This window comes from Balaenoptera borealis, assembly GCF_965194805.1.
Source record: "Balaenoptera borealis genome assembly, chromosome: 15".
In the NCBI taxonomy this organism is placed as follows: domain Eukaryota; kingdom Metazoa; phylum Chordata; class Mammalia; order Artiodactyla; family Balaenopteridae; genus Balaenoptera; species Balaenoptera borealis.
This window is the reverse complement of record NC_138871.1, coordinates 41094492-41112740: the sequence shown is the minus strand read 5'-3', so window position 1 is coordinate 41112740 and position 18249 is coordinate 41094492. Positions and strand designations below refer to the sequence as shown.

The following is an 18249-nucleotide window of genomic DNA, read 5'->3' as shown; positions in this document are numbered from 1 at the left end:
TAGTTAATTGAAAAACAGCTCTGCCCTGCTTGCCATAATTAACATTAAGTACTGTTTGGGGTATGAAATCAGCCATTTCCAATTGATATTAAACGGGAAATCATTTAACATCAATGGATATAAACCAGGCGCAATTGTGCTGAATTGGGGAGAAACGCTTTGGCTCATGTTAAAAACTGTTTCTGTGAAGTGGGATTTTTCAGAGTAAGTGAATATTAAGTCAGCTTAATACCTGTATTAGGAAAAAAGAAGAAACCACTTCTCGGTCTGCCCTCGGGCTTGGAAGAAAGCTGCCAAATGCTCTTTTGGAAGAAGCCATGTTCTAAGGTGGTCTTGTCTTTGAAAAACAAAGTAGAAAGAAGGTATAATCTGGGAGAGCAGATGAAAGGAGAAAGAGTTTCCTGATAGTTTACCCAATATTGTCTGCTGTTGGCAGAGAACCTGGAGCCCTGTGAAGGGGCGCAGATGGGGAATCTCTTGGCCTCCCTATGAGAAAAGGCCATGGGGCTCATGCCTCTGATATGAGGAAAATAAATAAGGGCATAGATGTGAAAGGGAAAGAAATGCCATCATGTCTTCCCTCTCTTCCAAATTCCTTTTTCTATCATGAACAGGCAGATTTTGGCAGTCAGTCCATGACTTCTCCCAGCCTGTGACATCACGGTGCTGAATTGTCCTAATCAAAGTAGTGCAGACCCTTGTTCATGTAATTATGCCTGATACCTTATCAACTGGGACTTTAGAAACCTCTCCGTTATTCTCCAAAGAGGATAAACACCAAATCTGACTTGTGACCATCCACTCCTCACAAGAACAAGGAAGAGAGAAGAAAGAGAAGAGGGAAATAAGTGAAGAGAACAATTGGGAAGAGAAGATGAGGGCCTTACGGTTAGGGCCCATATGGACTGTCTTGGGGGGGGAAGAGAGACAAGAAAGATCTGAAGACCACAGTGGGCACTTCACAAGGTACTCAGAGAGTCCGGTGTTCCATTTTGTATGTGAGGAAACTGAGGCCCAACAAGGTGACATGGCCCAGCCACATGGCAAATTAGTGCCAGAGTCTGGTCTAGAACTCTCCTGATTCACTGTCCATTTTTAGCATCTCATACCATCTCAAGAATACAGAAATTACAAGAAAAGAGAGAAGGAGGAAAAACAGTAAGGAAGGAATGGGAGAAAGGAAGTCTTAGAAGCACAGGGCTAGTGGGTCAGCCTAGAATTTCTATTTTAGGAGTAAATTTTAAAAAATCATACTCATCCCTGAGTTGACACCACCATGTGTGGTCGGTGTTGTCCAAGACAATTTTTCAGCCCTAAGAGCTTTCTGTCTAGAATGGTGGTAGTTACAGATGTAGGCCTCCTCGCCTATGAGATTTCCATGGCCAGAGCATCACATCTGTGGCATTTAGGTTGCATCCCAAGGAGAACTCTCAATACATGAGTTCTAAGGCAATCTCTGAGACCTTGTCCTTTTGAGTGGGTTTTGCATAGAAGTGAAATTTTTTCCCTCTCAGATGAAAAAGTTAAAGGAGTGTTTATAAAAATTATGCATCTTACCAACAAGGACCTACTGTATAGCACAGGGAACTATACTCAATATTTTGTAATAACCTATAAGGGAAAAGAATCTGTAAAAGAATATATACATGTGTGTATATATTCTTTTTCAGATACACATGTATAACTGGATCACTTTGCTGTACATCTAAAACTAACACAACATTGTAAATCAACTATACTTCAATTAAAAAAAAATTATGCATCTCTCAAACATCTCCTCTAACAGGAGGCAGCCCAGTCAACGTGTGGTGATCAAGGCAGGTGAAGCTCTCAGACTGGAAGATGGGAGAACATTCCTCATGGCCTGTCCCTTTTTTTTAAGACCCAAAGCTAGCTCTTTTCTGGTGCTGTGCCCTAAAAATGGAGCAACAGATAAAGATCAGCTTGCAAAATAGCCTCCTACTTTCTTTTGCCTGAAAGGAGATGGAGGAATCAATAGGGGACCGCTGCTCTGGCCTCAGGATGCAATCAGCAATGTCTGTGCTAGGGTGACGTGTGTAGAGGGCTGAGGAAGCTGTTTTGGGTTTTATTATCTTTGCTTTCTCTCCTCAGGCCAATGGCCTTCCCAGATTTTTTCACAACCACGTGCGAAAGGGCTTTGACTCCTGGCTCCCTCACCAGGCTTTGGCTCACATGGGATAATCACGTGGGTGTGACAAATGGCCAGAATATACTTGGCTACGCTATGGCTCCCTGGTTTGGAAGGGGAACACCTAGCAAGCAGGACTATGGCAATTTCACCTGCTTTGTCAAACACCCTGCACATGTAAGGTCAAGGCTGATTTGTTCATTCATTTATTCATGAAGTCAATCAACAAGCATAGCATTGAGCATATCATCTGTACGAGACACCATGCTGGGCCAGAGCATCCAGAGATGAAGAAACACATTCGCTGCCTGCTGTCCTCAAAGAACTTGCCAATACAGAGAATTCATTGAATCTTACTCTGTGTCTAGTCACTACACCTAGAAACAAATGCCCATATTGACAAAGCTGCCTGACTCTTTGCTCCAACCTTATTTCAATTTCTAAAAAGCTGATGATATCTCCTGCCACAGGCCTTTACATATGGTATTCTGTCTTTCTGGAATGTTTTTCCCTGCTGCCTTCCTCCCTCACCTAGCTAACCCCTACTCAGCTTTTGAATCTTGACTCAAACATCATTTCCTCAAGGAAAACTTCTCTTCACATCCAGTCTGGGTCAGGTTTCCTTATTCTACATCTCCCCTTTCCTTCTCAGTTTGTGATTATACATTCATTCATGGGATACTTAAAGTCTATCTCTATCCCCCCACTAGACAGTGAGCTTGAAAGGACAGGAGTGGTAGTTGGTTTTGCTCAGCATTGAGTCTCCATGACAGCACAGAGCCTGGAGCGGCCTGGGCACCCTATGAATACTGGCTGATCCTTACTGAATGAACAAGGAGGAGGATAGCAATAAAAGACTTCTATCAATAAAACCTACATTCTAGTTCTTCATGCTAGATTTCTAAGTTGAAACTACTTACATAATTGCATTGAAAACTTCATCATCTGTTGAAAGCCGAAGTGTATTCTAGAGAGTCAGTGTGGAGGTTGCAGAGAGTGGATTCTAAAGGTAGACGTGGCTACATTCAAGCCCCACTGCTGCCAGCTGCACAGCCCTGTACAAAGACATAACCTCTGTGGAAGGCTGGAAAACGGCTCCCCGGAAGATATCCATGTCAAATCCCCAGAACCTGTGAATGTTACCTCATTTGTAAAAAGGGTCCGGTCATGTCTAGCCAAGATGAAAACATTTAGATCAAAGGGGAAATTTCTATCAATCACTTGGTAGTTGGGTCATACTTCACTTTTCAATAGCCTAAAAATAAGACATGTTCCAGGCATATGATGACTCTTTTTCCACTTGTGACTCAGATGCCCCAGTGTCAATTACACTTTTCCATAATATTGTCAAGAAAGCCAGAGACATGCCTGAGCAGTTGAAAGAAAAGCCCAGGGTCTCCCTCTTAGTACCCCCGAAACCCAGCCCAGCGTTTGCCATATAATAGATGCTCAGTGAATGGTTTTTGAGTAAATGAGCCCTCAGTCATTATAAGTGAGACAAGCTCACTCACTAAGTAGAATAAATAAGGACAAGGGTTTCAGAATTAAGAAATGATGAACACTTACTACTTATCCACATGAGTAGCGAGCCTCATCCTGGAACCATCAAACTGAAGATGATGATGATATCTGCCTAGACTCTTCTTGCCCAGCATGACAAAGACCCCTGCCAGTGTCAAGCTGTCCCTAGTATGATCAAGTAAGGGCCCTTCTCCATATATATATATATATATATATATATATATATATATATATATATACCTGCCTTTCCAAATGCTTTTAAATTTAGCAAGAGATATTCCTTGATGATTCAGGGATGACTCTGCATCATACACACTCAAATTTTAAAGGGTTTTGTTTATAGTTTTGCTTTTAACTTGGAATGAGGGCATAATAGGAGTTGATCTGCTAAAATCAAAGAGGATAATTTCATTCTGAGTGATGCTCATTCAAGGGTTTAATGTAGATTAAGCTAAAAGTTAGTTCCATGACTCATGTCCATTTTCACAATTTCTCCTGACATGATCTCCATCTCTAGGCAATAAGCGAGCTATTTTTAGAGTTGCCTATATGTGAGGGTAGGTTAATTTCTTTTGATAGTATTTTCAGTTGGTTTAACTTTGTTGAAGTGATAACCTTAGTAATTATAACTACTAGTGTAATACTAATGATAAGTCTATTTTAAACATGTGAGAGATACTTTATAACCATATAAATATGGATCACTAAGACCATAGCAAACATAACAAGGCCAAAACTTTCCATGAATGTCTGTTTGCAAGAAGAGAGGTTGTTTTCTTGCTTTTTAATTTTAGGGTGAATAATAGACGCCGGCTGATTCAAAGCTGGATCAGCATGCATAAGCCCAGACAGGGAGATGGGGAAGCTTTAATTTAAGATTCTGTAAAATGTCAAGCTATATTTTAGGGGTTGCTATCTTAAAAACCCAGAATTGCATTATTCTTAAAGTTTTTTATTTCATTAAAAGATATATGGGAAATGTAGACGAACCCACAAAACACTCTAAAACATTATTTGGGGGAAGCTTCAAGATGGAGGAAGAGTAGGACACGGAGATCACCTTCCTCCCCACAGATACATCAGAAATACATCTACACGTGGAACTGCTCCTACAGAACACCTACTGAACGCTGGCAGAAGACCTCAGACCTCCCAAAAGGCAAGAAACTCCCCACGTACTTGGGTAGGGCAAAAGAAAAAAGAAACAACAGAGACAAAGAATAGGGACGGGACCTGCACCAGTGGGAGGGAGCTGTGAAGGAGGAAAGGTTTCCACACACTAGAAGCCCCTTCACGGGCGGAGACTGCGGGTGGCGGAGGGGGTAGCTTCGGAGCCGCGGAGGAGAGCGCAGCAACAGGGGTGCGGAGGGCAAAGTGGAGAGATTCCCGCACAGAGGCTCGGAGCCGAGCAGCACTCACCAGCCCGAGAGGCCTGTCTGCTCACCCGCCGGGGCGGGCGGGGCTGGGAGCTGAGGCTTGGGCTTCCGTCGGATCGCAGGGAGAGGACTGGGGTTGGCGGCGTGAACACAGCCTGAAGCGGGCTAGTGTGCCACAGCTAGCCGGGAGGGAGTCCGGAAAAAGGTCTGGAGCTGCCGAACAGGCAAGAGACTTCTTCTTACCTCTTTGTTTCCTGGTGCGCGAGGAGAGGGGATTCAGAGCGCCGCCTAAACGAGCTCCAGAGACGGGCGCGAGCCGCGGCTATCAGCGCGGACCCCAGAGACGGGCATGAGAAGCTAAGGCTGCTGCTGCCGCCACCAAGAAGCCTGTGTGCGAGCACAGGTCACTCTCCACACCACCCCTCCCGGGAGCCTGTGCAGCCCGCCACTGCCAGGGCCTCGTGATCCAGGGACAACTTCCCTGGGAGAACGCACGGCGCGCCTCAGGCTGCTGCAACGTCGCGCTGGCGCAACATCACGCAGGCGTGCCCCGCCTCCTCCGTACCGCTCCCTCCCCCCCGGCCTGAGTGAGCCAGAGCCCCCGAAGCAGCCGCTCCTTTAACCCCGTCGTCGTGTCTGAGCGAAGAACAGACGCCCTCAGGCGACCTACACGCAGAGGCGGGTCCAAATCCAAAGCTGAACCCTGGGAGCTGTGCGAACAAAGAGAAAGGGAAATTTCTTCCAGCAGCCTCAGAAGCAGCGGATTAAAGCTCCACAAACAATTTGATGTACCTGCATCCGTTGAATACCTGAATAGACAACGAAATCATCCCAAACTGAGGAGGTGGACTTTGGGAGCAAAGATATATATTTTTTCTTCCCTTTTTCTCTTCTTGTGAGTGTGTATGTGTATGCTTCTGTGTGTGATTTTGTCTGTATAGCTTTGCTTTTACCATTTGTCCTAGGGTTCTGTCTGTCTATTTTTTGGTTTTTTAAATTACTTTTAAAAAATTTTTTATTTTAATAACTTCATTTTATTTTATTTTACTTTATTTTATTTTTTCTTCTTACTTTCTATTTTTTCTTCCTTTTATTCTGAGTCGTGTGGATGAAAGGCTCTTGGTATATCCAGGCACAGCATGGATGAAAGGCTCTTGGTACATCCAGGCATCAAGGCTGTGCCTCTGAGGTGGGAGAGCCAACTTCAGGACACTGGTCCACAAGAGACCTCCCAGCTCCACGTAATATCAAATGGCGAAAATCTCCCAGAGATCTCCACCTCAATGCCAAGACCCAGCTTCACTCAACGACCAGCAAGCTACAGTGCTGGACACCCTATGCCAAACAACTAGCAAGACAGGAACACAACCCCATCCATTAGCAGAGAGGCTGCCTAAAATCATAATAAGGCCACAGACACCCCAAAACACACCACCAGACGTGGACCTGCCCACCAGAAAGACAAGATCCAGCCTCATCCACCAGAACACAGGCACTAGTCCCCTCCACCAGGAAGCCTACACAACCCACTGAACCAAACTTAGGCACTGGGGACAGACACCAAAAATAAGGGGAATTACGAACCTGCAGCCTGCGAAAAGGAGACCCCAAACACAGTAAGTTAAGCAAAATGAGAAGACAGAAAAACACACAGCAGATGAAGGAGCAAGGCAAAAACCCACCAGACCTAACAAATGAAGAGGAAATAGGCAGTCTACCTGAAAAAGAATTCAGAATAATGATAGTAAAGATGATCCAAAATCTTGGAAATACAATAGAGAAAATACAAGAAACGTTTAACAAGGACCTAGAAGAACTAAAGAGCAAACAAACAGTGATGAACAACACAATAAATGAAATTAAAAATTCTCTAGAAGGGATCAATAGCAGAATACCAGAGGCAGAAGGACGGATAAGTGACCTGGAAGATAAAATAGTGGAAATAACTACTGCAGAGCAGAATAAAGAAAAAAGAATGAAAAGAATTGAGGACACTCTCAGAGACCTCTGGGACAACATTAAACACACCAACATTCGAATTATAGGGGTCCCAGAAGAAGAAGAGAAAAAGAAAGGGACTGAGAAAATATTTGAAGAGATTATAGTTGAAAAATTCCCTAATACGGGAAAGGAAATAGTTAATCAAGTCCTAGAAGCACAGAGAGTCCCATACAGGATAAATCCAAGGAGAAACACGCCAAGACACATATTAATCAAACTATCAAAAATTAAATACAAAGAAAAAATATTAAAAGCAGCAAGGGAAAAACAACAAGTAACACATAAGGGAATCCCCATAAGGTTAACAGCTGATCTTTCAGCAGAAACTCTGCAAGCCAGAAGGGAGTGGCAGGACATATTTAAAGTGATAAAGGAGAAAAACCTACAACCAAGATTACTCTACCCAGCAAGGATCTCATTCAGATTTGATGGAGAAATTAAAACCTTTACGGACAAGCAAAAGCTAAGAGAATTCAGCACCACCAAACCAGCCTTACAACAAATGCTAAAGGAATTTCTCTAGGCAGGAAACACAAGAGAAGGAAAAGACCTACGATAACAAACCCAAAACAATTAAGAAAATGGTAATAGGAACATACATATTGATAATTACCTTCAATGTAAATGGATTAAATGCTCCCACCAAAAGACACAGACTGGCTGAATGGATACAAAAACAAGACCCATATATATGCTGTCTATAAGAGACCCACTTCAGACCTAGGGACACATACAGACTGAAAGTGAGGAGATGGAAAAAGATATTCCATGTAAATGGAAATCAAAAGAGAGCTGGAGTAGCAATTCTCATATCAGACAAAATAGACTTTAAAATAAAGACTATTACAAGAGACAAAGAAGGACACTACATAATGATCAAGGGATCGATGCAAGAAGAAGATATAACAATTGTAAATATTTATGCACCCAACATAGGAGCACCTCAATACATAAGGCAAATACTAACAGCCATAAAAGGGGAAATCGACAGTAAAACAATCATAGGAGGGGACTTTAACACCCCACCTTCACCAATGGACAGATCATCCAAAATGAAAATAAATAAGGAAACACAAGCTTTAAATGATACATTAAACAAGATGGACTTAATTGATATTTATAGGACATTCCACCCAAAAACAACAGAATACACATTTTTCTCAAGTGCTCATGGAACATTCTCCAGGATAGATCATATCTTGGGTCACAAATCAAGCCTTGGTAAATTGAAGAAAATTGAAATCGTATCAAGTATCTTTTCCGACCACAATGCTATGAGACTAGATATCAATTACAGGAAAAGAACTGTAAAAAATATAAACACACGGAGGCTACACAATACACTACTTAATAACGAAGTGATCACTGAAGAAATCAAAGGGGAAATCAAAAAATACCTAGAAACAAATGACAGTGGAGATACGACGACCCAAAACGTATGGGATGCAGCAAAAGCAGTTCTAAGAGGGAAGTTTACAGCAATACAATGCTACCTTAAGAAACAAGAAACATCTCAAACAAACAACCTAACCTTACACCTAAAGTAACTAGAGAAAGAAGAACAAAAAAACCCCAAAGTTAGCAGAAGGAAAGAAATCATAAATATCAAATCAGAAATAAATGAAAAAGAAATGAAGGAAACATTAGCAAAGATCAGTTAAAACTAAAAGTTGGTTCTTTGAAAAGATAAACAAAATTGATAAACCATTAGCCAGACTCATCAAGAAAAAAGGGGAAAAGACTCAAATCAATAGAATTAGAAATGAAAAAGGAGAAGTAACAACTGACACTGCAGAAATACAAAGGATCACAAGAGATTACTACAAGCAACTCTATGCCAATAAAATGGACAACCTGGAAGAAATGGACAAATTCTTATAAATGCACAGTCTTCTGAGACTGAACCAGGAAGAAATAGAAAATATGAACAGACCAATCACAATCACTGAAATTGAAACTGTGATTAAAAATCTTCCGACAAACAAAAGCCCAGGACCAGATGGCTTCACAGGCGAATTCTATCAAACATTTAGAGAAGAGCTAACACCTATCCTTCTCAAACTCTTCCAAAATATTGCAGAGGGAGGAACACTCCCAAACTCATTCTACGAGGCCACCATCACCCTGATACCAAAACCAGACAAAGATGGCACAAAGAAAGAAAACTACAGGCCAATATCATTGATGAACATAGATGCAAAAATCCTCAACAAAATACTAGCAAACAGAATCCAACAGCACATTAAAAGGATCATACACCATGATCAAGTGGGGTTTATCCCAGGAATGCAAGGATTCTTCAATATGCGCAAGTCAATCAATGTGATACACCATATTTAACAAATTGAAGGAGAAAAACCATATGATCATCTCAATAGATGCAGAGAAAGCTTTTGACAAAATTCAACACCCATTTATGATAAAAACTCTCCAGAAAGTAGGCATAGAGGGAACTTTCCTCAGTATGATAAAGGCCATACATGACAAACCCACAGCCAACATCGTCCTCAATGGTGAAAAACTGAAACCATTTCCACTAAGATCAGGAACAAGACAAGGTTGCCCACTCTCACCACTATTATTCAACATAGTTTTGGAAGTTTTAGCCACAGCAATCAGAGAAGAAAAAGAAATAAAAGGAATCCAAATCGGAAAAGAAGAAGTAAAGCTGTCACTGTTTGCAGATGACATGATACTATACATAGAGAATCTAAAGATGCTACCAGAAAACTACTAGAGCTAATCAATGAATTTGGTAAAGTAGCAGGATACAAAATTAATGCACAGAAATCTCTAGCATTCCTATACACTAATGATGAAAAATCTGAAAGTGAAATTAAGAAAACACTCCCGTTTACCATTGCAACAAAAAGAATAAAATATCTAGGAATAAACCTACCTAAGGAGACAAAAGACCTGCATGCAGAAAATTATAAGACACTGATGAAAGAAATTAAAGATGATACAAATAGATGGAGAGATATACCATGTTCTTGGATTGGAAGAATCAACATTGTGAAAATGACTCTACTACCCAAAGCAATCTACAGATTCAATGCAATCCCCATCAAACTACCAATGGCATTTTTCACAGAACTAGAACAAAAAATTTCACAATTTGTATGGAAACACAAAAGACCCTGAATAGCCAAAGCAATCTTGAGAAAGAAAAACGGAGCTGGCGGAATCAGGCTCCCTGACTTCAGACTATACTACAAAGCTACAGTAATCAAGACAGTATGGTACTGGCACAAAAACAGAAATATAGATCAATGGAACAGGATAGAAAGCCCAGAGATAAACCCACACACCTATGGTCACCTTATCTTTGATAAAGGAGGCAAGAATATACAATGGAGAAAAGACAGCCTCTTCAATAAGTGGTGCTGGGACAACTGGACAGCTACATGTAAAAGAATGAAATTATAACACTCCCTGACACCATACTCAAAAATAAACTCAAAATGGATTAAAGACCTAAATGTAAGGCCAGACACTATCAAACTCAGAGGAAAACATAGGCAGAACACTCTATGACATAAATCAGAGCAAGATCCTTTTTGATCCACCTCGTAGAGAAATGGAAATAAAAACAAAAATAAACAAATGGGACCTAATGAAACTTAAAAGCTTTTGCACAGCAAAGGAAACCATAAGCAAGATGAAAAGATAACCCTCAGAATGGGAGAAAATATTTGCAAATGAAGTAACTGACAAAGGGTTAATCTCCAAAATTTGCAAGCAGCTCATGCAGCTCAATATCAAAAAAACAAACAACCCAATCCAAAAAAGGGCAGAAGACCTAAATAGACATTTCTCCAAAGAAGATATACAGATTGCCAACAAACATATGATAGAATGCTCAACATCATTAATCATTAGAGAAATGCAAATCAAAACTACAGTGAGATATCATCTCACGCCGGTTTGAATGGCCATCATCAAAAAATCTACAAACAATAAATGCAGGAGAGGGTGTGGAGAAAAGGGAACCCTCTTGCACTGTTGGTGGGAATGTAAATTGATACAGCCACTATGGAGAACAGTATGGACGTTCCTTAAAAAACTAAAAATAGAAGTACCATACGACCCAGCAATCCCACTACTGGGCATATACCCTGAGAAAACCATAATTCAAAAAGAGTCATGTACCAAAATGTTCATTGCAGCTTTATTTACAATAGCCAGGACATGGTAGCAACCTAAGTGTCCATCAACAGATGAATGGATAAAGAAGATGTGGCATATATATACAATGGAATATTACTCAGCCATAAAAAGAAACAAAATTGAGTTATTTGTAGTGAAGTGGATGGACCTAGAGTCTGTCATGCAGAGTGAAGTAAGTCAGAAAGAGAAAAACAAATACAGTATGGTAACACATATATATGGAATCTAAGGGAAAAAAAAAATGGTCATGAAGAACCTAAGGGCAAGATGGGAATAAAGACACAGACCTACTAGAGAATGGACTTGAGGATATGGGGAGGGGGAAGGGTAAGCTGGGACAAAGTGAGTGGCATGGACATATATACACTACCAAATGTAAAATAGATAGCTAGTGGGAAGCAGCCGCATAGCACAGGGCGATCAGCTCGGTGCTTTGTGACCACCTAAAGGGGTGGGATTGGGAGGGTGGGAGGGAGGGAGATGTAAGAGGGAAGAGATATGGGAACATATGTATACGTATAACTAACTCACTTTGTTATAAAGCAGAAACTAACACACCATTGTAAAGCAATTATACTGCAATAAAGATGTTAAAAAAAAAAACATTATTTGGATATAATGCTCATTATATATATTTATTCCACGGAGCCCTAACTCTCCAGGGAACAGTTCATATACTCATTTACTCATTCCACACATGGTGACAAAGAGTCAGCTATGTGCCAGACACTAGTCTATGCACAGAGGGCACCTTAGTGGACAAAACCCTGATGCTTATTGAGCTTACATTCTAACAGAGAAGGTGAACCATAATCAAAATTAATCAATAAATTAATAGGAAACTATCAGAAAAGTGTAAGTGCTATGATGGGAATAAAATAGGGTGATGTGAAAGAAAGTGAATGGGGGATGGTTATTTGTTGGGTGGTCTTGGAAGGCCTCTCTGAGGGACTGACATTTAACCTGGTGTCTTACCAACCACACTTTTCTCTACATATAAGTCAAAATGGACTCAAAATGGAAAAAAGGGAAGGAACATGTGGCAACATCAAAAAAGAGGAAGCTGAGATTCAGCATCTGAGTGAGACATTCCAAAGTTTCATTTGAAAAATCATAGTGATAGGCAAAAGGGCCATGTTCACAATATTCCCACTTAAAAAGCAACAGAGAGCACACCTTTGCCCCTCACATCTGTTGAAGACTGTTTGTAGCCAGAGATGCATCTTTCTCATGCCTTCATGTCACTCATGTTAGACCATATTTTATTAAGTCCAAGATCCCATCAATTGTGAGATGCAAACCAATGCTAGAGATGCTAAAATGTTAGCAGGTGAATATCTAAACCAGAGTAATTCTTACCCTGTTCTTTGTCTTCAGACTAAGTTTATATTTATTTCCTACTGGAGATCTCAGTACACTCAACTGACTTGGTTTCATCCTCCCACTTCCTGTCACCCCTTTTGAAAATCCTTTAAGATCATTCTTTTAATGCCCACTGGGCAGTAGTTCAGGGACAATGGGAATTCTCTCTTCCACACTCACCAAACTGTCTTAGTTCTGAACTTCTCTCCTGAACCATGTCTCCTACCCAGTTCCACCATGTTCTTAACTCTCTCCCCACCCTTTTCTGTTTATCATCCTCAAAACACTCTACAGACTTGACAGCCCCTGTTTCCCAACCCCCTCAATGCCCAGTTGTACCTGGTATGCTGACTCAGATAATCAGTCTGCCCAGATGATTTGGCCCAGGAATCTCCTTCCCTGGTTCCCACCCTTCATGGGCAGCAGGAGGGCAGCAGGCTTGCTCAGGACACAAGAACATGAGTTCCATTCTACTTTACTTAGAACCATCAACCTCCATACCTCTCCTTCTCCTAAAAATTGAAAACTTTATTGATAAAATACCAAGTTCTCTATCCTGGTTCCAAGGAGAACCCTTAAGTAAAAATCAATCAGGGACTTCCCTGGTGGCACAATGGTTAAGAATCCACCTGCCAATGCAGGGGACACAGGTTCGAGCCATGGTCTGGGAAGATCCCACATGCTGCAGAGCAACTAAGCCCAGGCGCCACAACTACTGAGCCCGTGCACCACAACTACTGAAGCACCACAACTACTGAAGCCTGCGTACCAGAACAAAGAGTAGCCTCCGCTCCCACAACTAAAGAAAGCCCACGTGCAGCAGTGAAGACCCCACGCAGCCAAAAATTAAAAAAAAATAAATTTATTTTAAAAATCAATCAAATGATCTCTTAATTTGGGGAAAAAAGGATAAGAAATGTAAATTTTTAGTTTAAAGAGTAGAAAATTTATTCTAAGGACTAAGGGGAGTGTGAATAGTGGCAGTATTAGACCAGATTCTAATGCAGAAACCCCTCAGAGTCTTGTTCAATCCAAAGCAGGAAAAGGAACTGAAATATCTAATAGTTATCAACAGTTTGTCATTGAATACAGTGACGTACTTTGCTCTCACCCTCTGAAAGAAGAACCAAGATATAGTGAGAGATTTTCATGAGCATTTCTAAGTAAAAGTGGGTGAAGTGACTAAATCATCAAATAACTGAAGATCAGAAAGCACGGAATGCACCTAAGTTTTCCCTATTTGGTCTGAAAGTCAGTGAAACCTGGTAGGGAAGGTCAGAGAACTGGAACCTTTGGCTGTGGCACTGTCTCAGGGTCTGAGGATACTGAGCTCTGATTATACCAGGCATGTCTGAATGGGTGCTGAAGAGATTGAGTTCACTGGGATTATTCTCCACACGATTTAGAAAGAGTTACTCCAGTGATACTGAAAAAGAGTAGATGGACATTCCCCAAAACTGCTCATCTGATGAAGCCAAAAATCTCTATATAGTCCAGTAAATCAGCAGTTCTGTTCTGATGGACAATTTTGAATGACTGACTGTTGGATATTTAATGAGACTCCATTAAAATGAATAACTAAATAGGGAATCTTGACACCTAGAATTCATAATCCATCTTTTTCTTTATTTCTATAAAAGGTACACAGTATATTTAAAATAAAAATTCTGATGATTTTTATTTCAAGTTAAAGAAGAAAACAGAGGAGACTCTCATTAAATAGGAATAATGGTGAAGGGAACTGTGGCTGTGATTAGCTCTGCTCAGGGTTGGAGTTAATATTGCTTCTCCACTGCAATATTTTTTAATTACACTTCTGATTTTCTATTTGGAGACATCATAGACCTGTTCTGGTAAATTGCCACACAACCTCAAGTCAAATACGTGTTAAATATGAGAAAATGCTGTCATTTTTATCTGATTTGTGGTTCATTCATGCACTGTTATCTACTTTTAATTAAATAATATAAAATACACATGGTCAGCAGTTTGACTTTTCATTTCCTTACAGTGTCAGTAATTCAACTTGATTGTTCCCACCCATCCTAGAATTACACAGTAAGGATGTAACCCTTGCAACTGGACAATGTATACCCCTGCTAAAAAGAGCCACTGTCCAACTATACCTTGATACACACACACACACACACACAAATATGCAGAAGAATATGGTCCATCAAAAACACAAGTGTGCTTTTCTCGGAGCAGCAGGCTTCATTGTCTGATTTTCTTCTGTTTCATCCCTTTCCCCAGTGTCACATCCCTTGTTGATTTATAACGTACTAGGTTCCTTAAAGATCTGGTGTGACTCCCATGGAATTGCTTAAGGCAGTGGAAGAAAGAACCTTACTTGCAGGTTGCTAAGGACTTAGACTGTTTCTACTTCATTAAGGCTGTTCTTCCATTGGACAGTTTGTGTATTGCTGTGCCTTAGAAGGCACTTGCTTCTTCCTCAGCCTCCTACCCCCACCTTCCTTACATTCCTCCAAACACTAAAGACAGATTGAAAACAGGGAATTGAAGACATAAAAACCAGAATACTTCCAATCCCTATTTTTGTTATTATTACTGTTATCATCATCACCAAATCTAGCAAATTTATTATAATGACCTATTTGACAGGACCCTGTTCTGTATGCAATTTTTTTTTCAATTTAGAACTAAATTAGGTGGGAACTCTACAGAGAAAGTCTTGAATACTGGGTAGGTGTAGGGCCTTTGCTGAAGAAACACACACTCAACCTTGCTCCTGAGGAAACGGGCACTGTCCCTGGGAACTTATTTTCCTAGGATGTTACTGAAATTCTCTCAAAGACAGAGGTTTTCAGGATAAGCCAGCTCTATTTGAAACCCAAAAGAAAATAAAAGAGATTAGTTCAGTGATAATAACCAGGAGGTGACCCGAAAAGGAAAACCCTCTTGTAAATAAACTTGATTTATTTACAGTTAAATGTGTGATTGCAAAAAAAAATTTTCAGCCAAACCATAGAACTTCTGCTTAATAATAATAATACTTAGCACTTACACAAGCACTTTACATTTGTGAAGTGCTTTACGAACATTAACTAATTAATCATTAACAACACCCCAGTGAGGTAGGTAAGTATTATTCAAGTATTCTCTTGAATGTTCAAGCCAGGATTACAGAGAATCCAGAATGGGTTGTTTTATATAAGAGAGAGAATGAGAGAAAGAGAGAGAGAGAGAGAAGGAGGGAGAGGGAGTGTGTGTGTCCGGCTCCACTCTTACTAAATACAGGACTTTGGAGTCCCTTATAAATGGAAAGATAGCTCGTCTGGAGAATGTTTGAAGCCTTTCCAAAACTGTGGCTTTGGAGTTTCCCTAATAGAACCAAAACAAACTCTGAGGTGGTTTCTCCAAATCTTGCAGGGGTTTGAAGTAATTGGTAAGGAGTGGTTTACACACAGGAAGCCAAATGCCCCCTCCCGTCCCACATTCTTCACTTCTTGGTGTTCTGGTTCTCGCCCCTGTTTGATAATAAAGACTGAAATCTCACTTTTCAAAGGCTTTGGCTCATTGGTTAGGGGAGGAGTTTGGGAGGGAAGGCACAAAAAACATGGCCCAGCACAGAGAAGCCTGGCACCCCCACGGATAGATGAGACACGGGCCTGAAGAGCAACGGTTCTGGCACCTTGCGGTAGGTGCCAGGAGAGTGAGTAAGTGTGCTGTAGAAACCAGAGACATAACCACCAACGGCCAAGGGTAGCCTTGTGGAGCAGTGGCATTTGAGTTGCCCCTACAGAAGGGTCAGGTGAACATTCAAAATGCCTGTGACAAACAATATTCCCATGATCCCTTGGCTGAAGGCATTGTGATCTCAGCAAATAAAGGCCACTGTTGAAGCACTGGTCTCTTTCCTGGGTCAGATAACATGCTGCCAAAATGACCCTGGGGTTTTTCATTGATTTCTTCATGTATTCATTAATAATAGCTGTGTATACTGAGCATTTCCTCTGTGAAGGGCACTATGTTGAATTCTTTAGTTTTATTTGGTCACTTAATCTTCACCACAATCCCCTCAGGAATGTTCTACTATTAGCCTCATTTAAAGATCAGTAAAATGAGGCTTTAAAAGGTTAAGTAACTTGGTTAAGTCACACAGCTAGTAAGAGTTGGGACTCTTAGATTCCTGACCCCACTCTCTAAACCATACTTTATATTTTCTTCCATTCATTTGATTACTATCTGAGTATAAGCCTGGCCTAGAATTAGGTTCTAGGGTGTAAGTGCTGAGCAAACGGACATGATTTTCACCATGGTGGACAGACATTAAAAAAAAATCTCACAAATAAATATGTCATTTCAAAGTGTAATCAGTATTGTGGAGGAAAAAAATCAGTGTGAGAGATAAAGGAAATACAATTTAGATTAGAGATTCAGAGAAGTTCTCTGCAAGTAAATGACATTTAAACTCGGACCTGAAAGATGACAGGAGTTAGCCAGGCAAAGAAGAAGAGCACTCCAGGCAGAGAACGACAGGCGGGAAGGCCCTGAGGTGGGAAGGGGTTCAAGAAACTTGACAGTAGACCAGTGCAGGGAGTAGACAGTGATCCAGGGGGACAGGCACACAAGACAAGGTCAGAGAGGAGAGCCAGGGCCAGATCATCAGGCGGGGCCTTATGAGCCATATGTATCAGTTAACATTAAGTTCAGCTGCATATAATCAAAACGCAAAATAACAGTGGCATGCAAAACACAGAAGCGTATTTCTCTCACACATTAAAGAAATCCAGAAATAAGTAGTCCAGGGCTGGTATCATAGCTTCACAGCCTTTATGACTAGGACTCCTTCTACTTTTCTACTCTGCCATCCAGCAAGTGGCTTCTGTCTGACAGGTCCCCTCATGGTCCAAGAAGGCTTTGTGGAGATCCAGCTATCACATGTGCACCAGGCAACAGGAAGGAGGTTTGGAGAGCAGGCCAAAGGGGTGTCTTAATTTGGCTTCCTTGAAAGTTCCTTCCCAGAGCTCCCAGGCAACATTTCCACTCATATCTTTGGCCAGATATACATAACCACACCTGCTTGCAAGGGAGGGAGGGAAATGTAATCAGGCAGATTCTGTTAGTCAGGAAACAGGGGAACATGGATATCAGAAAGGCCACTAGTCGTCCCAGCCACACCACGAAGGAGAGTTTGGATTTTATTGTCAGTATGATGCAAAGCCTACAAGGTTTCAAGGAGGAAGGTAACATTCCCTAGTTGGCATGCCTAGAAACTTTGGCTGCTTCCTGAGAACAGACTATAGAGTAGGTAAGAGTGTAAACAGAGACATCAGTCAGAAGCTACCATGGTAGTCCAGGAAAGAGATGTTGTGGCTTTGGTAAAGTCAGAATCATTAGAAATGGGAAAACCTGATAGAATCAAGATATATGTCAAAGATAAAAAGAACAGAAATATTGATATGTATGATATGGGAGCTGTGGGAGTTTTCCAGGATAATGCCTAAGTTGGTGGTGGCAGATACAACCATATGGCTGGAGGTGTCACTTACAGAGATGGGACTTACTAGAAAAGAGCAATGTTTGGGTGCTGGGGGGAGAGATTTCAGTTCTGGACATCTTAAACTGAAAATGCGAGTGAGTTATTCAATTGAAGATGTAAAGTAGACAGCTGTACATTTAGGTCCAGGACTCGGAAGAGAAGATGCA

At 41.1% G+C, this 18249-nt stretch overlaps 1 protein-coding gene across 7 annotated transcripts in view; it reads right to left on the bottom strand.

Moving 5' to 3' along the window:
* The window catches only part of LOC309612449 (uncharacterized protein), a 774344-nt gene that overhangs the window by 471473 nt on the left and 284622 nt on the right, over nucleotides 1-18249 (bottom strand). The window lies entirely within an intron of this gene.